At 34.5% G+C, this 19820-nt stretch overlaps 1 protein-coding gene and 1 long non-coding RNA gene across 4 annotated transcripts in view; one reads left to right on the forward strand and one right to left on the reverse strand.

Annotated features, from left to right (window-relative positions):
* CTNNA2 (catenin alpha 2) overlaps positions 1–19820 on the forward strand; it is a 1546517-nt gene that overhangs the window by 616511 nt on the left and 910186 nt on the right. The gene's annotated exons all lie outside the window — the stretch shown is intronic.
* LOC141512936 (uncharacterized) lies at positions 692–18428 on the reverse strand. Of its 2 annotated transcripts, none has more exons than XR_012475642.1 (3): positions 18272–18428; positions 9250–9390; positions 692–752 (listed from the first exon to the last, which is right to left on the reverse strand). It is a non-coding gene; the product is annotated as an uncharacterized LOC141512936 (long non-coding RNA). The 2 variants fall into 2 exon arrangements; XR_012475638.1 differs by lacking the exon at positions 692–752 and adding an exon at positions 6153–6239.

The raw sequence follows: 19820 nt of genomic DNA on the forward strand, positions 1-19820 counted from the left end.
GTTGTGACTTTAAAAAGGGTCAAGAAACAGTTGATATGGTGTTTGCTGCCCAACAACTCCAGGAAAAATACCAGGAACAGGAATAGAGGTCTGTATACAGAATTTGTAGATCTGACCAAGGCCTTTGATACCATCAGACATGAGTTTATGGAAAATTATGTTAAAATTTGGTTGCCTGGAAAAGTTCATCATTATTGTATGTCAGTTTCATCACAGTAGCATGCCCGGGTTCTGGATAGTGAATGATCCTTTCAGGATTTCCCAGTCAGCTATAGAGTAAAACAAGACTGTGTTTTTGCTTCAAGATTTTGTAGCATGATGTTTTCAACCATGTTATCAAATGCCTTCAATGAAGATGAACAATGCCTAAGGTCAGCTACCACACCGGTGGAAAATTCTTTAACTTGAAAGGCTGCAAGCCAAAACCAAAATGGAAGGAGTGATGGTGTATGATCTGTTTGCAGATGATTGAGCACTCAATGCAACTTCTGGAACTGAGGTGCAGCAAAGTATGGATCAGTTCTCTGCTGCTTGTGCTAATGTTGGTCTAACAACACCAAAAAGCCTCCAGGTGCTCCATCAACCAACACCACACTATCCATATGTGGAACCATTGATTTCAGCAAATGGAAAAGTTTTCAGTTCGATGGACAAGTCCACTTACTTTGGTGCAGTGTTCTTTGCAGGGAGGTACACATTGACAGTGAGATTGACATTCACATTGCCAGAGCTAGCTCAGTATTTGGGAAGGTCTGAAAAAAAGTATGGGAAAGAAGAGGTATTAAACTAACAAATTGAAGGTCTATAGATTTATTGTGCTGATCTCATTGCTGTATGCCTGTGAAACCTGGACAGTTTTCCAGAATCATGTCAGGAAACTGAATTGCTTCCATTTAAATTGTCTTAGGAAAATTCTGATGATCACCTGGCAGGAGGAGATAACAGACACTGAGGTCCTTTCTTGAGCTAAACTGCCTGGTATTCCAACATTACTACAGAGAGTTCAACTACAATGGCCTGGTCACAGTGCTCACAAGGGAGAAGGAAGAAGCAATACTGAGACACCCTGAAGGTCTCATTGAGGAAATTTAGAATTGATTGTACAGTGCAGGAGACACTGGTACAGAACTGCCCAACATGAAGGTGCTGGACCCTCTTAAAAAGGCAGAATTGAAGCATTTCCAAGGAAATGTGACATTCATAAGTTCAGAGTACCCAGTCCAGGTTTTCACATGGACTACGACATTCCAAGCTAGTATTGGTCTGTTCAGCCACAGTAGGTCACAATATATTTTGTCTCAAACATAGTGATGCCATTTTGGTTTTCTTTGTTAAAGAAGGACAAAAACCAACCAACTAACCAACCAACCAACCAACCAACCAACCAACCAACCAATCCCTGATACTCATTAGACTGTGGTTAGTTATTACTATCATGTTTGCCAACACATTTCAGTTCTTGGTGGGGAAAGGTGAACTTTGGATTGAAATTAAGGTAAACTAGTAGTGGCTATGTGGCAAGGATGCCCACTAACAATGCCAGGAATACTAGTCTGATGCTAATGTAAGTTGACCATTTGCCATAATGATAAAGGAAAAATATACACAGTAATAGATTTGATAAATTGATCTCAAAAACAATTTATTATTCTGCAGTTGTGTTCCAGGCATTAATAGGTGCTAGAGCTATTAAACAAAGAATGAACTCTTCTCTACTCTGGGGAGCAGAGTGTGATACCATTTTTCTTATACATCTGTCTCACTCGATTTTAAAATTCCCTTCTACTCATTCTTTACTGTCTTTTCCATGACTAGTTCAATCTTAGATGTTAAACAATAATAAATAAAATTTGCAATAGGAGAAACTGCAAATCAACAATTTCTATCTATTAATTAGCTCATGAAATGTTCACTTACTAGAATCTTCAGCCACTCAGGGATTCAATTTGGATGTAAAAAAATAGGAATGAACCAGTGCTGGTGATATATATTGACATTTACCTTTTGTTCTTTAACTTTAAATGATAAATTATCCACTGCTTTGGCATTTTGTTCAAGTTTTATGGAAACATATTTTTGCATTATTCTGACTGTGAGTCAGCTGTGAAGGTCAATACTTATTACAGTGAATTTACCTCCTCTAGCATCAGATTAATAAACATATACCCATATTCTTCATATGTGTGTATGTAGACATATATATATACACATATATATATATATATGTATATATATAATCATGTATTACATAAATGTCCTCTGTTTTAACCACTTTTGCTGAATGAATTTTAGCAAATACAGCATAGCATTCTTTACCTTGCACTGACATCTGGTGGACAATCTTGGCATTAAAAAAAGGAAAGCAATTTTTTTGTATAGTTCATATATATGAAAAGTTTACAGATTTTTCTGATGGAAGAGAGATTTGATTTCAAGTAGTCTCACCACTGCATTGGACTATTGAGTAACTTGAGATGCAGGGACTTAATGGAACTCTCCAAGGTTCTACAAAACAAATAGCCAAGCCAAGTCCTTTTAATTCTTAAACTGCTGGTTTTTTCCCTGATACATTTTACTTCCCTACTTCTTTGCAATAGCATTCTTTTGGAATCATAATTTATTATTATTAACATGCATTCTGTTAAATTTATTTTCTTTGATTTATGCATGGATCTATAGTATAATAAAGTCTGTCCTTTTTTTCTTAAAAAAGATCATGACAGAGTAATATCATGACAAGCAAGAGAATTGAATTTAAGTGAGGAGGTTGCTGCTAATCATGAGCGTCATTTTCTCCTCCAGAGCCATGGATGAATCAGAGTCAGAATATTAACTCAACTCTACCTCATTCCAATTCCATTCCGCAAAAAGTCTCTTTCAAGAGCACCTTACATTTTACAAAACTTTCTCCAGATATACAAATGAGAGAGCTAAGACTTAGAGAAATTGGATAAATTGTCCAAAGAACCACAACTAATATGCAATGGAGTTAAAATTCAGTTCGGGTCTCTTGATGCCAAATGTCCCATGTGTGTTTTCTATATCGAAGTCAGCATTTCCAAACATACATAATTACTTTAATGTAACCAGAAGAAACTATTTCCTGATCTACACTGTACAAACTAATGAGTATCTAGGATTTCTTTAATCATTAAGGACTCTCAAATGTGAAAAAAATCTTCAGTAATTAAGTTTTGTAATTATAATTTATAGACTTAGAGACTTATATGGGTGGGTATACTGAAAGGTTACATAAACAATTCATAGTTACAGAAGTCAGCTTCAAAAATAGGCCTAGAACCATAGCTATTTTTTAGAAAGATTTTATTTATTTTGCATTTTACAATTTTATTGAATTCTACTAGTATTTTTGGATATAAGTTCAGTAAAGAGACTGTTTCCTCTTTTATCTTTATAGTCTCAGCAAAGTATTGGACAAATTAAAGGCACATCTTGAATGCCTGGTGAATTTAATTGAAGCATCATAATGATGAGAATTTAAAAAAGAATAGAAATAAACCAACTTATAATCCTACCCATTATATGAATAGCATTGACCCTCACTCATTACTACTTAACATTTTCTGTATTGTTTAGGTTGCTAGGAGAAGAGAATTTGGAATTAAGGAACAGGGAAGATATTCTCTCTCTACACAGAGTTACATTTAATCAGATTCTGATATTCTCCCCAAGAATTCTAACTCACATTCTTTCTCATGTATGTCTTATCAGTGATCACTTGAAATTATTCTTTTTTGAGATATTTATTTTCTTCTAATGGAGTGTATATATATATATATATGTATATATATGTGTGTGTGTGTGTGTGTGTGTGTCTATATATAATACATAATATAAATAAAAGTAGAATAATTTCCTCTGTGGAAACTGACAGCTTCATTAGAGGTGTTTTTTCTTCACCTCAATATAATCACTTCTAAAAATAATTTTGAAATCAGATGCAATTCATGATATAATCCCGCAATTCTTTAAAGATGTAATACCAAGCACACTTTTATTTCCTTTTCTGTTCATTTACATTTCTATGATTTCACATTCTTTAAACAGAGAACAATACTTTCCCCTTTTTCTTCCTATCAGACTACTTAATGAAAAAAAAGATATGCCTTATTTGGTAATACATTAGACTTTTTTCTATTGTGTTGATTTTATTCACCCTCTATTATTAGAGTTCTTTACTGTCCAGAAAGTATGACCTGGTGTCAAATAGCAATATTGGACCTCATATCTGACCTCAGACATGAATTAAATCCTTAGAGAGATACTAAATATTTCTGTGCCTCAGTTTCATCATATAAAATAAGGATAGCAATGGGGTTTGGGGAGGATTAAATGAAATTATTTTTGTAAGTGTTAGGCATATTTTAAATGTGCCTATAAATGTGGTTATTATTATTATTATCACCAACTCTCTGAGTATGCTCTTCAAAAAATAGTATAACACTGATACTAGTAATAATGCCCAGCAAACTGCTGTGTTGAGGTGAAAACTCTGAGACTGTGAGATACAGTATTAGGGATAGGATCTGATCTTAGATCTTTGTAATTCTACATAGAATTTTGGCAGGGTATTGGAAATACATAAATAGACTGACCACATAAGCATCCTGCTGTCTCCCATGTCACTGTTTCTAATCAATGTCAAGTAGAACCTGATAACACGCACTGCCCAGAGATGTATTGAGATTCCCAAAAGAAGGTCCGAATCCTCCTAAGTGTCAGAGTCTCTGTGAAAGTCTAGAGTGGAACCTGAGGAGTAATTTGGGGTCAGAGAGAACAGTGGCCTCCTATGTCCACTGTTCAGATCTCTGTTTTTTTAAGCATGTGACCATCCCAGGGAAAATCAAAGTCACAATTAATATCCAAAAGAGAATAAGGTAGAACCCACTCCATCTCAGATAAATGAGTGTAGGACACATGGCCACCAGTGAGATGATTCCGGTATTTCCAAGAAATTCCAGCCTTGAGAGCCTCTGGTTCAGTTCAGGTCCCATGATGCCAAATGTCCCATGTGTGTCTTCTATATTGAAGTTAACACTTCCAAGCTTATAAAGCTACTTTACTGTAACCAGAAGAAACTATTTCCTGACCATGTAAGAAATAATTTACTGAATTCTACTGGTATCATTGGATTTAAGTTCATAGAGTAAAGAGCCTTTTATCTTTTATCATTATATTATATTATATTATATTATATTATGTCATGTCATGTCATGTCATGTCATGTCATGTCATGCCATGCCATGTCATGCCATGTCATATTATATTATATTATATCATATTATATTATATTATTATATATCTTTTATCTTTATATTCCCAGCAAAGTATTGGGCAAATACCACTGATGCTACATTGACACAAACATCACAATTCATATGAGATGTATGAGATAAAGCAGCAAGTAGAGCAAGAACAATTGAGCATCTGTGTCCTTTTTAATGAACACCCAGAATTTTTATTGGAACTCTGAGATGTCATTGATTGACTTCATTTATGAAACTATATCTGGGCACATTTAGGCATTACAGCTGTTTTAGGGACTGAAGTGTAGGTCACTCAGACAAAGGTCTTTCTTGTAATTTATCACATGTTATACAGAGATGATAGTCTAATTACCTAACCTCAGAGATGGGTTCCTTTTTCTATATCTGCTTTGACTGGAAAACCCTGGCAAGGAGGCTATTCATATAAATCAGGAATATGGTAATAACGAAAACAAAAGGACTCAAGTCAGCTTTTAGTAAGCAAGAAAAATGCATCACAGAATATTGCAATAAACTTATTTATATATGTTCATGAGCAATTGTGTGTGTATGTGTCTAAAAAACAGAAGGAAGGTAAACCTTTGATTCTATCGGTTATTAGGGAAACAATAAAGGATTTATGATTTCTTTATCATTAAGAACTCTCAAATGTGAAAAAAATCTTAACAGTAATTTAGTTTTATAATTATAATTTATAGACTTAGAGAGTTATACGGATGAGTATATTGAGAGATTACATAAATTATTCATAGTTACAAGAATCAGTTTCAAAAATAGGCCTAGAACCATAACTATTTTTAGAAAGGTTTTATTTATTTTGAATTTTACAATTTCCCCCCAATCTTGCTTCCCTCCCTCCATTCCCCCCACAGAAGGTAGTTTGTTAGTCTTTACATTGTTTCCATGGTGTGCATTGATCTAAGTTGAATGTGATGCAGGAGAAATCATATCCTTAAGGAAGAAACAGAAAGTAATAAGAGAAAGCAAAATTACCTAATAAGATAACTACTTTTAAATTGAAGGTCTTTATTCAAACTCCATAGTTCTTTCTCTGGATACAGATAGCATTCTCCATCACACACAGCCCCAAATTGTGCCTGATTGTTTCACTGTAGGTATGAGCAAGTCCATCGTGGTTGATAATCACTCCCATGTTGCTGTTAGGGTGTGCAATGTTCTGGTTCTGCTCATCTCACTCAGCATCAGTTCATTCAATTCTTTCCAGGCTTCCCTGAATTCCCATCCCTCCTGCTTTCTAATAGAACAATAGTGTTCCATGACATACGTATGCCACCGTTTGCTAAGTCATTCCCCAATTGAAGGACATTCACTTAATTTCCAATTCTTTGCCACCACAAACAGGGCTGCTATGAATATTGTTGTACAAGGGATAATTTTATCCTTTTTTCATAATCTCTTCAGGGTATAGACCCAGTAGTTTTATTGCTGGATCAAATGATGAGTTTTTGGGCAGAATTGCAAATTGCTCTCCAGAAAGGTTGGATGATGGCACGTCAAGGGTGAATATCCTCACCTATGCCAGGAAAGGATACTCTATTCTTGTTCCTGAAGTTGTTATTATTATTATTATTATTTGAATTCTCCTATTCAGAGCATTTTGCTTTGGAAATATCCTCCTTCTCATCCTCATTAGTTAGTATGTGTATTTTACTTTAAGGTTTGTTGCTGTTGTTCACCTATTTCAGTTGTGTCCAACTTTTTGCCACCCCAATTGGGGTTTGCTTGACGGAGACAATGGACTGGTTTCCCATTTACTTCTATGACTTATTTTGTAAGTGTGGGACTGAGACAAAAAGGGTTAAACAATTTGCCCAGGGACACAGATAGAAAGTGACTGAGACTGAATTTGAACTCAAATCTTTGTGACTCCTAGCCTGGTACTTTATACTGAGCCATCTGTCATCTCACTTTAAGGTTTCCAAAGGGTTATTTGAATATAATCTCATTTTATTCTTACAACAACCCTAGAAGTAGGGACTGTTATTATCCCTATTTAATAGAGGAGAAGAACGGAAACTGAAGTAACTGGAGGCTAAAAGGTTTGCCCAAAGCCACATAACTAAGAATTATCTGATTTGAACTCAAGATTTCCCATTTCCTGATTTACCTTATGTGAGGACCCCAATATAAAAATTTAGTCCTGTAAAATTCCTTTATCTTCTTTCCACGTAGAAATATCTAGGTTTGGAAAAAGAAATATCAGGCCCCGATATAATTATGAAACCTTTTATCCATGCCTTTAATTCTCAATCAGAATATGTAGTCACAGAAACCAGATAGGAATTTGAGACAACAAGGTAGAGCAGAGGATAAAGTGCTGGACCAGTATTGAGGAAGACCTGAGTTAAAATCCAGCCTCAGATATCTCTTTGATTTAGAAATCTTGCAAGACATTTTCTTTTTATTGGGATATACTACCTACATCACAGGGTTATGGTGAAGATGAAATGAACTGATATTTGTAAAACACATAATAGTCAATAAGAATAAGAATAAGAAATCCCCAGTTGTACCTATATATTAATGCCATTATTATATTTACCAGTTGCCAAAAAATCCTTCGGTAGCTACAAATACCATGTGATTTGTTATAAAAGATCATATCATAAACAAATCAGAGAAATATGGTAGAGGGCATTACTTTTAGTTCTTTAGTTGAAAGAAAATCTCGGGACCAAACAAGGAATAAAGAAAATCACAAAAGAAAAAAATGAATATTTTCAATGACATAAAATCAAACCTTTTTTTCACTTGTAACAGCACATCAAATAAGGCTAAAATTATAAAAGGTGAAAAATTACAAGGGAAAATCATTGTTTCAATTTATCTTGATAAATGTTTCATTTTCAAAATACATAAGGAATTCACTCCAATGAATAAGAGAAAGAACCCTTCCCCAATTGATAAATGAATTAAGGATATGTGGCGATAGTGCTCAAGAGAAGAAATTGAGAATACCTATAGCTTATGAAGAAAAAATGGTCCAGATAACTACCAATTAGTCATTGGTGAATTAGTTGATATGTGCATAATAGACTTGCAAGCTTCACTTTCCCAGTGCATATATGCATCAGGAATCCATACATTTTATAGTAGCCCATTATCCTAGGTCTTCAGTGTCAATCATCTCCCTGATCATTAGAAGACCTGAGTCTTCTATGGAAATTAAGTAGTTGTAAGGTATAAATCTTGATATCTTTACCTCCCACTATATGAGAATATTTTGTAGGTAAGCAAGTTTCTACCTTCTTAACAAGTTTATATGAAGTGAAATTTTATTGCTTAACTACCTACCTGTTTTTGTCTCATCAAAGACATTCTCTATTTTGGAAGACAATGATATACTCTAGTCTTACCATGTTCTATTTCTGTCCCAGCTCTTTTGAGCAGAGTTTGTAGTTTGCTGGTAGGCATCACTCCATCTCTGTCTCAATAGAGAATAGTATAGAGTGCAAATAAGGCCATTACCTCTTTTGTCTGATTTGCCAAAACCCAAGTCAATAGGTGGTCATGGTTGTTTTCCAAATATTAACTAGTAAGGAGGAAATTTTTTTAACATTATTCCTGATGGAATTGTAGTAGATATTACATGTGTCCATTAATGACCTGTACAGTTCTTAAAGTTTCCAACATATTCAAAACTGAGCATTTAATTCATTCTGACTATGGATCTCCTTAGGAATGATAAAGAGTAGCTCTAGACTTTTTGGTCTACAACTGCCAAGGTCAGCATTACTTTTATTTTATTATTTCAAAATCTCTGCTTTGAAGAAAGTGGTTCCTGATAGGGAATCCATTTGCTGAAAAAAAATACTTTTACCCAGCACAAGATATCAACAGAAGATGCTTTTCAATTTTTCTATTTAGGAGCTTTATTCAGAAATGTTCACTGAATGATAATTGCTTCTAGCACCTTAGGGAAATATTCATTATCACCCACCTAGATGACTCGAATAAATGTATAAAAAATTTCCATAATGATTCTTTCCCTTCTTCACTCTGTTCTTCCCACTCCTGCCAAATGGACCTTCCTTGATCATCGTGGCACTCTCTTGACATTTCTTCTTTGGTTCCTCATCACCTACCAAGTAAAATCATACTTATCAGGTCATTCATCCTTCCTTTCTAAAATTATCCCATATTACCTATATCATATTGCATAGAACACATGTTCATAATATATTTATATTTATAATATGACATATTATATTACACAACTCATATCATATAACCAGAAACATCAACATTTCTACATATGACAAAAGTATCAAAATCTTTCAGTGGATAGAACATTGGAAGTTAATTGTGAAGACCTGAATGCCTGTGGTTTGTTCCATTTATGTGCTTCTCTTTCCTCTAGATTAATGCTAACCCTTTCCTGGGATGTTGGTACATATTATATACTCATAGACACATATGTGTATGTATGTATGAATATATATTCACATATATTTATATAAAGAGTCTTCCTTCTTTCCTCCTCCTTTGTCCGATTCTTCTTCTCACTTTGTCTCTCTCTCCCTCTCTGAGTCTCTGCCTCTATGTCTGTCTCTCTCCCTCTTTCTCCCACCCTTACTTCCTACCCCCTTTCTCCATTACACAAATTTATATCTAAAACACTCATATTTTTCATAAGTCTTATAACAAATATTTGCATAGGTAAGAATCACATAAAGTGATATATGGTAAGGTTTGTAAGAATAACTCAGTTAGATTTGCTATTTTAGGGATTTGATTTGTAGATGTCCTTCAAAATAGGTACCACTATCAGACAAATATGACTTGTTTCTTACTGAAGTTAAGATATTTCTCCAAATCACTCATCTCGACAATAGTATGAAGTATTCCTTTCAACTGTGGTTCTAAAAGGACAATTACCATCTAATTAGACAGGTTACCAGATGAAGGGAAGTAAGTATCTTCAACATAAAACATAAAGCATAAAACATAAAACACTGTATTGTGATAATTCTATTTCTTAGACCAATCAATTGATTAGTCAATTGATAATCAATTGATTATGCTAAGCTCTGTGTTAACTGCTTTAAACACTTTACAACAAAAATATATCAAGTAGAAAAAAAAATTTTCTCCTGTATTTGATTTTCAGTGCACTTCCCCATCTTTTAAGAAATATACAATTCTAGATTTCTGACAATGGAGAAAAGATTTCTTGAGGCACAGAATATCATTCCCTTTACTTAGCACTATCCCACTGAATACCTCTGACCTTTCATAAGATTGCTGGGTAAGCAAGATTTTTCATAAGGTTGCCTATCAAAATTATTGCATCAAAATCAACCACTCAGAAACAAATCAAAAGTGACACAAAGACAAAGCCAGATTTACTATATATATATTTCAATTTCTGGGCAACTATTTGAGTTCTTCCAAAATACATCACCCCAAACTGTACCTAGGATGCTGTATATAGGTATGGAAAAAGAAATGTAAATTAGATTCCATTCATATATCAAAAGTAATATTGATAATGTTTATGAAGATGAAAATGCTCTGTGAGAATGAACTATTTCTCTCCATCTGAATTGACAGTTGGAGGGCTTTGTTATTTACTCTTCCATTCAAATAAAATGCAATGGAAAAATTGCCTACAACAAAATCAATATAATGAGGAAAGGCATAAGAAAGATGAAAAAAATGCCATTTCTCCTGGGTATTGAGACCTATAATTTTGGTGTTTTTATTTTAGAAGAGGTTTTATTAGCATGTTTGCTCCTATTTTATTGCAATGAATCAATCTACATTACACTCAAATTATATATCAGATAATGCACATACATATGTGTGAATAAGTCATATTTTCTAGCGGCAGCTAGATGGAGGAGTTGGAGGACAGGAGTGCAGCCTCAGTCACTTGATAGTTACTAGCTGTGTGACCTTGGACAAGTCACTTAACACTGCCTCAAATCCACGACCCTCTCCAGTCATCCGGATTCATAACTGGCCATTGGACCCACATGACTCTGTAGGAGAAAGTGAGACTAGTGACTTAGCCCAGAATCCCCTCACTCAAATGCAATTTATATGCTTGTCATGGCATCACATTGAGATTAAAGACCAAACATCATCTTTATCATGAAGTCACTTTTCTATTATTTCCCTAAAAGTTGATTACATAATCTTAGCTTCAGTCTTTACTCATATACAGCTTAGTATATTTTAGGCAAAAAATAAAAATAAAAAAATGGTCGATGGGAATCAGAGTCATAAAGATAAAGATTCAGGGCAGCTAGGTGGTGCAGTGGATAAAGCACCGGTCCTGGAGTCAGGAGTACCTGGGTTCAAATCCGGCCTCAGACACTTAATAATTACCTAGCTGTGTGGCCTTGGGCAAGCCACTCAACCCCATTGCCTTGCCAAAATAAAACTTAAAAAAAAGATAAGGATTCAAATTCTGCTCCTGACAAGGACATGAACCTGAACAAATTGGTGACTATTGCTAAGCATCTATTTTTCTTCTTATATAGGTTTCTGTGGTGCCTACCTCTTTGGGAGCCTTTGAGGAGAATCAAATGAGAACATTTTATGTTTTGTACCTAATGAACTATAAGATGATACATCACGTTAGGTCCTCTTTTAAATATTATTCTTGTACAAAACAAATGGCAAGTGTGGTAGAATAATAATCCCTGGATTTGATTTAAGATTAGCAAAGTGCTGGACAATTATTGTCTCACTTTATCTTCACAAAAGCCCTGTAAAGTAGAGGTTATTATTATTATTATTTTCATTTTACAGAAGAAGAAACTGAGGCTGAGAATAGTTACTGATTTGTCCAGGATCACACAGTTAAGGAGTCAAGATGAAATTGAAACCCATATCTTCTGGATTCTAGTCTTCCTTACCCATTGTACCACCTAACTTCATTCCTCAGTAGAAATAGGACTCTAACAACAATCAAAACAATTCAAGTCCAAGACTGAACTGCAACCACCTCATTGTCTGGCTCTATATAAGTGACTTTTCCTTTCTGACTCTCAATTTCCTTCTCTATGCTACAAAAATATTGCAGTAAATGTTTCATCAGTTATTTTTATGATAATCATTTAAACAGGACTAGTGGATTTCATGGAGTTTGTGCATGTATGTATGCAAGCATGCATGTGTATGTTTTGTTCCAGATCTTTGATTTCACTGATCAGAGTCAGAAATAGGGGCAGAGCTAAAATCTGAGTTAGTGTCAGAATTAGAGGAAACTTCTATCAATAAAGATTGATAACTTTTATAGTGTTAGAGAACTTCGGTTTCATTGAAAGAATAAATGAAAGGTCCAAGATCACAGAACAAAAAATGTGTGAGAGGTAGACTTAAAATGAGATCTCTCTCTCTCCATTATGTCATGTTGTCTCTCTCTTGATGATGATGATGATGATTGATGATCACAAAATTTTTATTGATAAAGCCATTTTTTCCCTTTCTATTAGAATGGAGAAACTTTTTGTTTGGTGGATATCATTATTTTGCTAGAGAAAGATATAGATATGAGTTGTTTTGAAAATATAATATTTTTATTTTTATTTATTTTTTCTGTTTTAAATGCTTATAGATTGTTCCCCACTTGTTGAATGTATCATCCAAATATTCCTCATAAAGATAATTTCATTTGGTCCCTCAGTTGGGGCCATTTGTAAGGAACTTCCATTATGATTTTTAATAAGCAAGGTAGCGTTCCACACAGTCCTCCTTTGATGCCTTATCCCACAGTGGAGTTAATTCTGTGTGCTAACAAAGCAGAAACTCGGGGATTTCTGCTTTATTGGAAAGTAATAATAATAATTAGTAATGATGATGATGATAATGATAGTATTTATATAACACTCTAAAGTTAGCAGAGAATTGTCTATGTATAATCTCATTTTATTTTCACAATTAACCATAGGGTAACTATTATCTCCATTTTCAAATGAGAAAACAGAGTGTTTTTTTTAATGACTTGTCCAGGGACACAGTTAGTAAGTTTATGAGACAGGATTTGATCATCAGGATTTGATCTCCAGGACCAGTGTTCTATCTATTGCATCACCTAGTTGACTGTATGTACATTTAATGCAACTAAGCCTAGTCTCCAAAACCTGTCTGTCTAAGTTTGAGATCTCATCAACAGTTGCCTGGACATTCTGTGGGCAAATCGATCTATGAGATGATGGGCAACTACAAAAGGACTTTCAGTTTTGGTTGTATTTTTTTCTGCTTTAATAATTATGTTGTAGAATTAGAAAATGGACAAAAGGTCTGAAGAATAACATCATTTTAGAATCATCTATAAACCTTAGTTTAACCACTGGCATACTAAATGTTAAATCCCTTATACAGTGAACAAAGTGTAGACATCTAAATTACTTTATTGAAGCGTATCAGCTTTGACATTCTCTGAACAAAGAGAAAAAAGATTTGTAGATACATTCAAGGATAACTCTTAGGTTCTCCTTGAATGGGCAAATGAGGAAGAAGTTGATAGAGTTTGTTTTATATTATATGCCCAAAGAATATTTGCTCAACTCTAAATACTGAGCTTATAATACACAGTTCCAAAAAGACTACCAGGAAAATAATGATCATTTCATTCATGACAACTGATATAAAAGGTAAAGTTATAGTAACATTACCCAAGGAACTAAACGAGGTCTCTCAAATTAAACCAGAACATTCTGATTTTTATGGGGTAGTCAGGTGTCGCAAAAAACAAACAAACAAACAAAAAACAAAAGAACACTAGTCCTGAAGTAGAAAAGATTCATCATCCTGAGGCCAAATCTAGCCTCAGACTCTTATTAGTTACACGAACCTGGCTAAGTTACTTACCCATAAGGTTCTGATCAGGAAAATGATCCAGTGAAAAAATGAAAAAAAAAAAACCTTTAGTATCTTTGCCAAGAAAACCCCAAATGGAATCATCAAGAGTTAGACATGACTAAAAAAATGACTGATGTTGATGCTTGGTGACAACAATGGAAAGGTGAAAACAGAGAAATATGTTAGCAAATAGAGATTAGGGATAATTCCTCAAAGTGCAAAAAAATAGTAGACAATCCTTAAGTATGACTACTCGGCATGCTTCCATTAAGCAACAACATTTTAAAGCATCTGCTAGGTTTCATTAGAGTACAAATTCAAAGATTAAATAATCCCTATTATCAAGGAACTCAATTACATATGAAAATGGTATATATTATGACCCTTAAATACATCAGAAAAATTTAATTTAATTTTAATTGATAGAAATAATCATCTTTTTTCCTGTCATTCCTGATCCAACCATCTGTATAACATCTGATTATCAATTTGTTTAAAGGAAGAATAAAATTAGATTATGGAAGAAATAATAAAAATAGTAAAGGAAGATGTCATATAATTAAAATAATTGAAATATCTATTTAAACAAAACATCAATGATGAAAAATGGAATATGGGCATCAAGTTTAATAATTTCGTACAGAAGTTCAACCAAGAGAGATGTGCCATAGAAAACAATTTACTTTCCAAGAGAGTGTCCAATCATGACATCCAATAATAGCAGTGGTCAGCATGATTGCTTTTTAAAAAAAAGAAAGAGAAAAAGAAACAAACAAAAGGAAATATTTATAGATGAGGAGAAAGTATTGTTGAGGGTTTAAAATTTTAAAATATGGGAAAAAGATATAGATCACATCAAATGTATAGAGAGGACTTCCATGGTGGGTGGTGGTACAATTATGAGGATATTGAAAGAGGGAGGATGTAAAAGTATGGGGAAAACTTGGATATTATTTATGCCAAAAAAATAAAAAAGGGACCTAGAAAAAGTCAATATGTTACTTTCTCTTGCTACCCCCTCTACATCAATAGATATAGATAGATATAAATATATGGTTTGTCCCTGAACCTAAAAAGCATTAAGAACAATATTTAACCATTTGTGCTAAATCTAGCTATGGATGCAAGGGTAGGTCAGCCTTCAAAGAATAAAAACTGACTTTCATTTTTAAGACAAAGGAGATGGGCATACTGCAATACTTAATAAATTAAGATCTATAAAAAAGGTAATAAAAATGTTCAAAAGAAATGAGGGATAGTCATATGGCCAGACTAAGACAGAGCAATTAGACTCTATTGTTACCCTTATATAACATTCAGAGAACTGAGAGAGGCCCATAATGTTATTTGGAACCCATGTGGCTTTTTTATGGGAAGACCCAAAGTGTGAGTAACTATGGATGGGTGACAATTTGCCTAAACAAAGGGAAAATCAACAGAAACATTTAAGATCCATTTGACATGAATATTTTAGATGAATCAGAAAGATCATTTTAAATTATTTTTTATATTATTGATAAAATAGGAGTTAAAGCATCTGATCACACAACCTGAATTATATTACATTCTACCTTATTACATCAGGGAATCTTTAATTAGAGGTAAGAGTGAATTGAATAATTTACTTTTTTTGAACAAAACTAAAATGAACATTTCATATTTATTAACATTATGTAACATTGAATGGATTTACTCTTTCAATTCTGATTGAGATATGGAAATTATTGAAGAATTTCATATAATATTTAAATTTGTCTAAATAAATTCAAATACACTCATTTGCAAGCATATATTCTTCACTGGATTCATTTAAATGCATTTCTAAGCTTCTCTTCAGTGCAGGTTAAGACTAGATCTATCCTAGTCTTTATGTATGTATATATATATATATATATATATATATAATATATTTATATGCATAATATACTGTGTGATTCTAACCCTTATCTTGTCATAGAACCTTCTTATAAAATCTCCCTACAATGCTGGGTGTCCCTCAGGCTTTATTTGGTCCCCTAAGCTCTCTGTGATATCCCATCATCTCACAATGTGACTAATTCATCTCTTTTCTCATTACATTGTTAGCCGCATGTCTCAGTCTATTCTGATCATTTTTCTTTTCATTATTTACCATTTTGATATCTCATAAACTCTCACATTCTATATTGTAAAACAGACACATAGCATCATCTGATGAATGTGTGTGTGTGTGTGTGTGTGTGTGTGTGTGTGTGTGTGTGTGTTTAAAAAGGTTATATTACAGAGCTGATCTGGATCATCGCAAGCTCTGTGTGACATCTCAAATAAACTTAGCCAACTCATTTTCATGACTATTACACCTTTCAAAATTAAACTCTTTCCAAGTATTACTGTTTACATTATGCTCAATTTCTTTCAGAAAACATAATCAGATTTAAAAAAAGAGCAAAGTCATCCACTGCTTATTTGCTTGGTTCCAGTAATGGATTTCAGATGAGCAGGTTACTTTCATATTTTTTTTTCTAGACTAAGTGTAAGCAGTCTTCCAAAGCATAGCAGTTCCAGAATGCATATCAGTGGATATTTAGGAAGCATTAGCCACAGTCTTCTATTCCCATAGAAATTCAAAAGGAATACTGTAACCATATGAAATCCTTGTGGCCCTAATCTTACAGTCAGAACATTTCCAGATATGCTTCTTGCTAATGTTACCTGACTACAGGGAGCCTTAATCCAATGACATCCAGTGTAAGAGGTACTTAGATGGGTTGGTTGTATAAAAAATACTCAGAGATGAGTAAAATCATTCTTTCCCTAATAAAGTTTGCAAAACAGACAAATGAGTCTATTGCAAAGTAGAGTATAGGGTGAACATCTAAGATGCCTGGGAGAGATCTTAGGAAGAAAGGACAATTTCCAATTCAGGGGATCACATTGGAAGATGGTTGACGGTCCAGTTACATCTGGAAAAATGGATCTGAGGAACCATAGACTTGAATGGTGGAAAGTGGGTATCTGTATGTTATAACCAATGGCCTACCTAAGGAAAGTGAGTAACATGCCACCCCAGGTTGTCCATTTTATTTTCTTTTGTAGAGGTTAGAGTATGATTTCCTTTTAACATCTATCACATTCAGTTTTAAATTTTTGAACAGAATTTTCTTTTGTTTTTAATTTTTGATACATTTTATCCACCCCATCCTATCTCATCCCCATAGAGGTTGCCATTTCTCAATTTGCCTTTTGTAGTTTGGAGGAAACCACATTGCAGCTATATTCTCTAAAAATCTGTGTCTGGACCACACTGTATGAGAAGTATATAGGAAAAGTGATAATCATGGGCAACCTTTTATTTTCTCCTTTGCCTCTACAGTTTTGGTGTTGAAAGCTTTTTATATGTCTATAACTATTTTATCCCAGAATGGAATTTTCAGGGTGATTTAAACTCTTTTTATATTTCTTTGGTAGGGGGAATTGACAATTACTCCCTCCAAAAACAGTACAATAGTCAGGTATTTAATTCACTCATTCAATAATTACTTCATATCCATACAAAGGTGAATAAGCATCTATGTTTGGTTTCTACCCAACTCTCATCTGTGACTTTAAGAAGCTGCAGCCACACACTGGTAAAACTCTCATGACAGTTGTTAAAAGCAGGTTGAGGGTAACATACAGGTCTCAAACACCTTGGTGAGGGGCAATTAGGTGGTGCAGTGAATAGAGCACCCTCCCTGGAGTCAGGAGGCCCTGAGTTCAAATCCAGACTCAGATACTTGGGCAACTTATTTAACCCCACTGCCTTGCAAAAAACCCCCCAACAAAAATCAAACCCATTGGTGAGTTGGAGGATGTCTATTCCAAGTATGGGATGACATTCTCCTGGGAGAATGAGTGGATTTGTTCCAAAAAATTGTTCCAATTTTTTTAAAACACTGTAGAATTCTTAAAGCTTGATCAGATATCAAAGATACTACGACTATCCACTGCATCCTGGGCCATCATCAGTAGTGTTGGCTTTTCTCTTGCCACTGGAATGCTATGACTCTAGAAGTGAGAATGAGTCTTTGTGCGACTCTGTCTCACAAATCCAATTCACTGTAAATTGAGACATCACTCCATGAGGTCAATGGTCCACTTGAAAATGAAGGACAAGCAGCAACACTTACCCAATAAAAACAGCCCTTCAAGTGTTTTCCATGATAAAACCCCCCGTGAGGCGAGTTATTCCTGTCCTCAGCTCTTGCGGAGAGACAACAGTCATTATGACATTGCGGATTCCCTTGGAACCCACTTTAAGAAATCCCTATTGTGACTTCAGTTAAAATCAGTGACACCGACGTTGGCTCCTTGCATGTAACTGTAAGCAATCCAGTCACAAGGAATGTGCCACTCAAGTCCTTGAACATTCTGTTGACACAGTTCTTGAGATGGTAAGAAGGATACTGGCTTGTAACAGAGTCTGTGGGCTTCCTAATCACAATGCTTGCTAAACAAACAAAGCTAAACCCTTGATCTCATCAGTCTGCTGAAGCATATTTCAAGAATGAGCTTGATTTTAATCCTTTCTTATACCATTGCCCCTGAACATTATTCTTCAGCTACTGCTTCTGGTCCTCTGTCAACACAAGTAAATCTGTTTGACTGACAAAATTGTTATGACTTCATTTCCCCAGCTTTGCCTTTATTCTGTTGTTTTAACTCTTCACTCCTTTTTTATCTTGGATTTACAGTTGTTCCTCTGTATCCATGGATTAACACATATCTGAGACTCTCTTCTGAGTCCTATATAATGTTTATCCCTTAAAGACTACAGTTTACAACTCCATTTAAGGAGCAATTTAGAACAAGAATACAAGGGAGAATCTTCAGCTGACAGCTCAGAGAGCATCATATTAATGATAGCTGCAATCATGTAGCAACTGTCTCACCATCACCAAACACTAGTTAATTAAGTCATATACAATACCGTAAATAGGGTACGAAAAGGATAATTTTCTCATCACTTAATTGCTGCCACCTCTGGAGTTGTGCAATCCAAGAAGTAAATGGCTATCTCAAATCCTCACACATCATTATGAATTTAAATGTATACTGTCCAGACTGGCTGGCATGTGGGCCCCAGTCTCAAACAGAGCACCATATGCAGAGGGGAGATAAGAGGTGGGATTGTTGAGCCAGTTATTCCTACCAGAAGAAGGAGGTGGATAATCCTTGGGAGAGTACAGAGTGAGGCAAGCCAAACAATCAGCCACTTAAAAAAAATGCACCTAGATAAGGATATCCTAAAAGAGCTAGTTCAGTCTAAGAAAGCCAGGATTAGCAAGAAAGAAGTAGAACAAGGCAATTCAGACTTAGGATAATGCAATTTAAGTTTCACATTAGCAGAAGATTCTTCAGAGGTTGGTTAACTGAGAGAACAATTTACTTAGGGCTTTGGAGGAGAATGGTGTGATCCATAGAATACTGGATTTTGAATCGAAATATCTGGGTTCAAATCCTAGCCCTGCTATCACTTGTATAATTTTGTCTAAATTGCTTCCTTTTTAAAAAAAATGAAATTTAACCTTGCTCCTATGTCTGAATCCCTTGTTCCTATAAATCATACACATCCCATTGGTGTCATCTGTAAAATGAGAGATTTGTCACCTTTTCACATAATTAGTAGACACACACACAAACACACACACAAACACACAGAAAAAAAAATGATTCCAG

This window comes from Macrotis lagotis, chromosome 1, assembly GCF_037893015.1.
Source record: "Macrotis lagotis isolate mMagLag1 chromosome 1, bilby.v1.9.chrom.fasta, whole genome shotgun sequence".
NCBI lineage: Eukaryota > Metazoa > Chordata > Mammalia > Peramelemorphia > Peramelidae > Macrotis > Macrotis lagotis.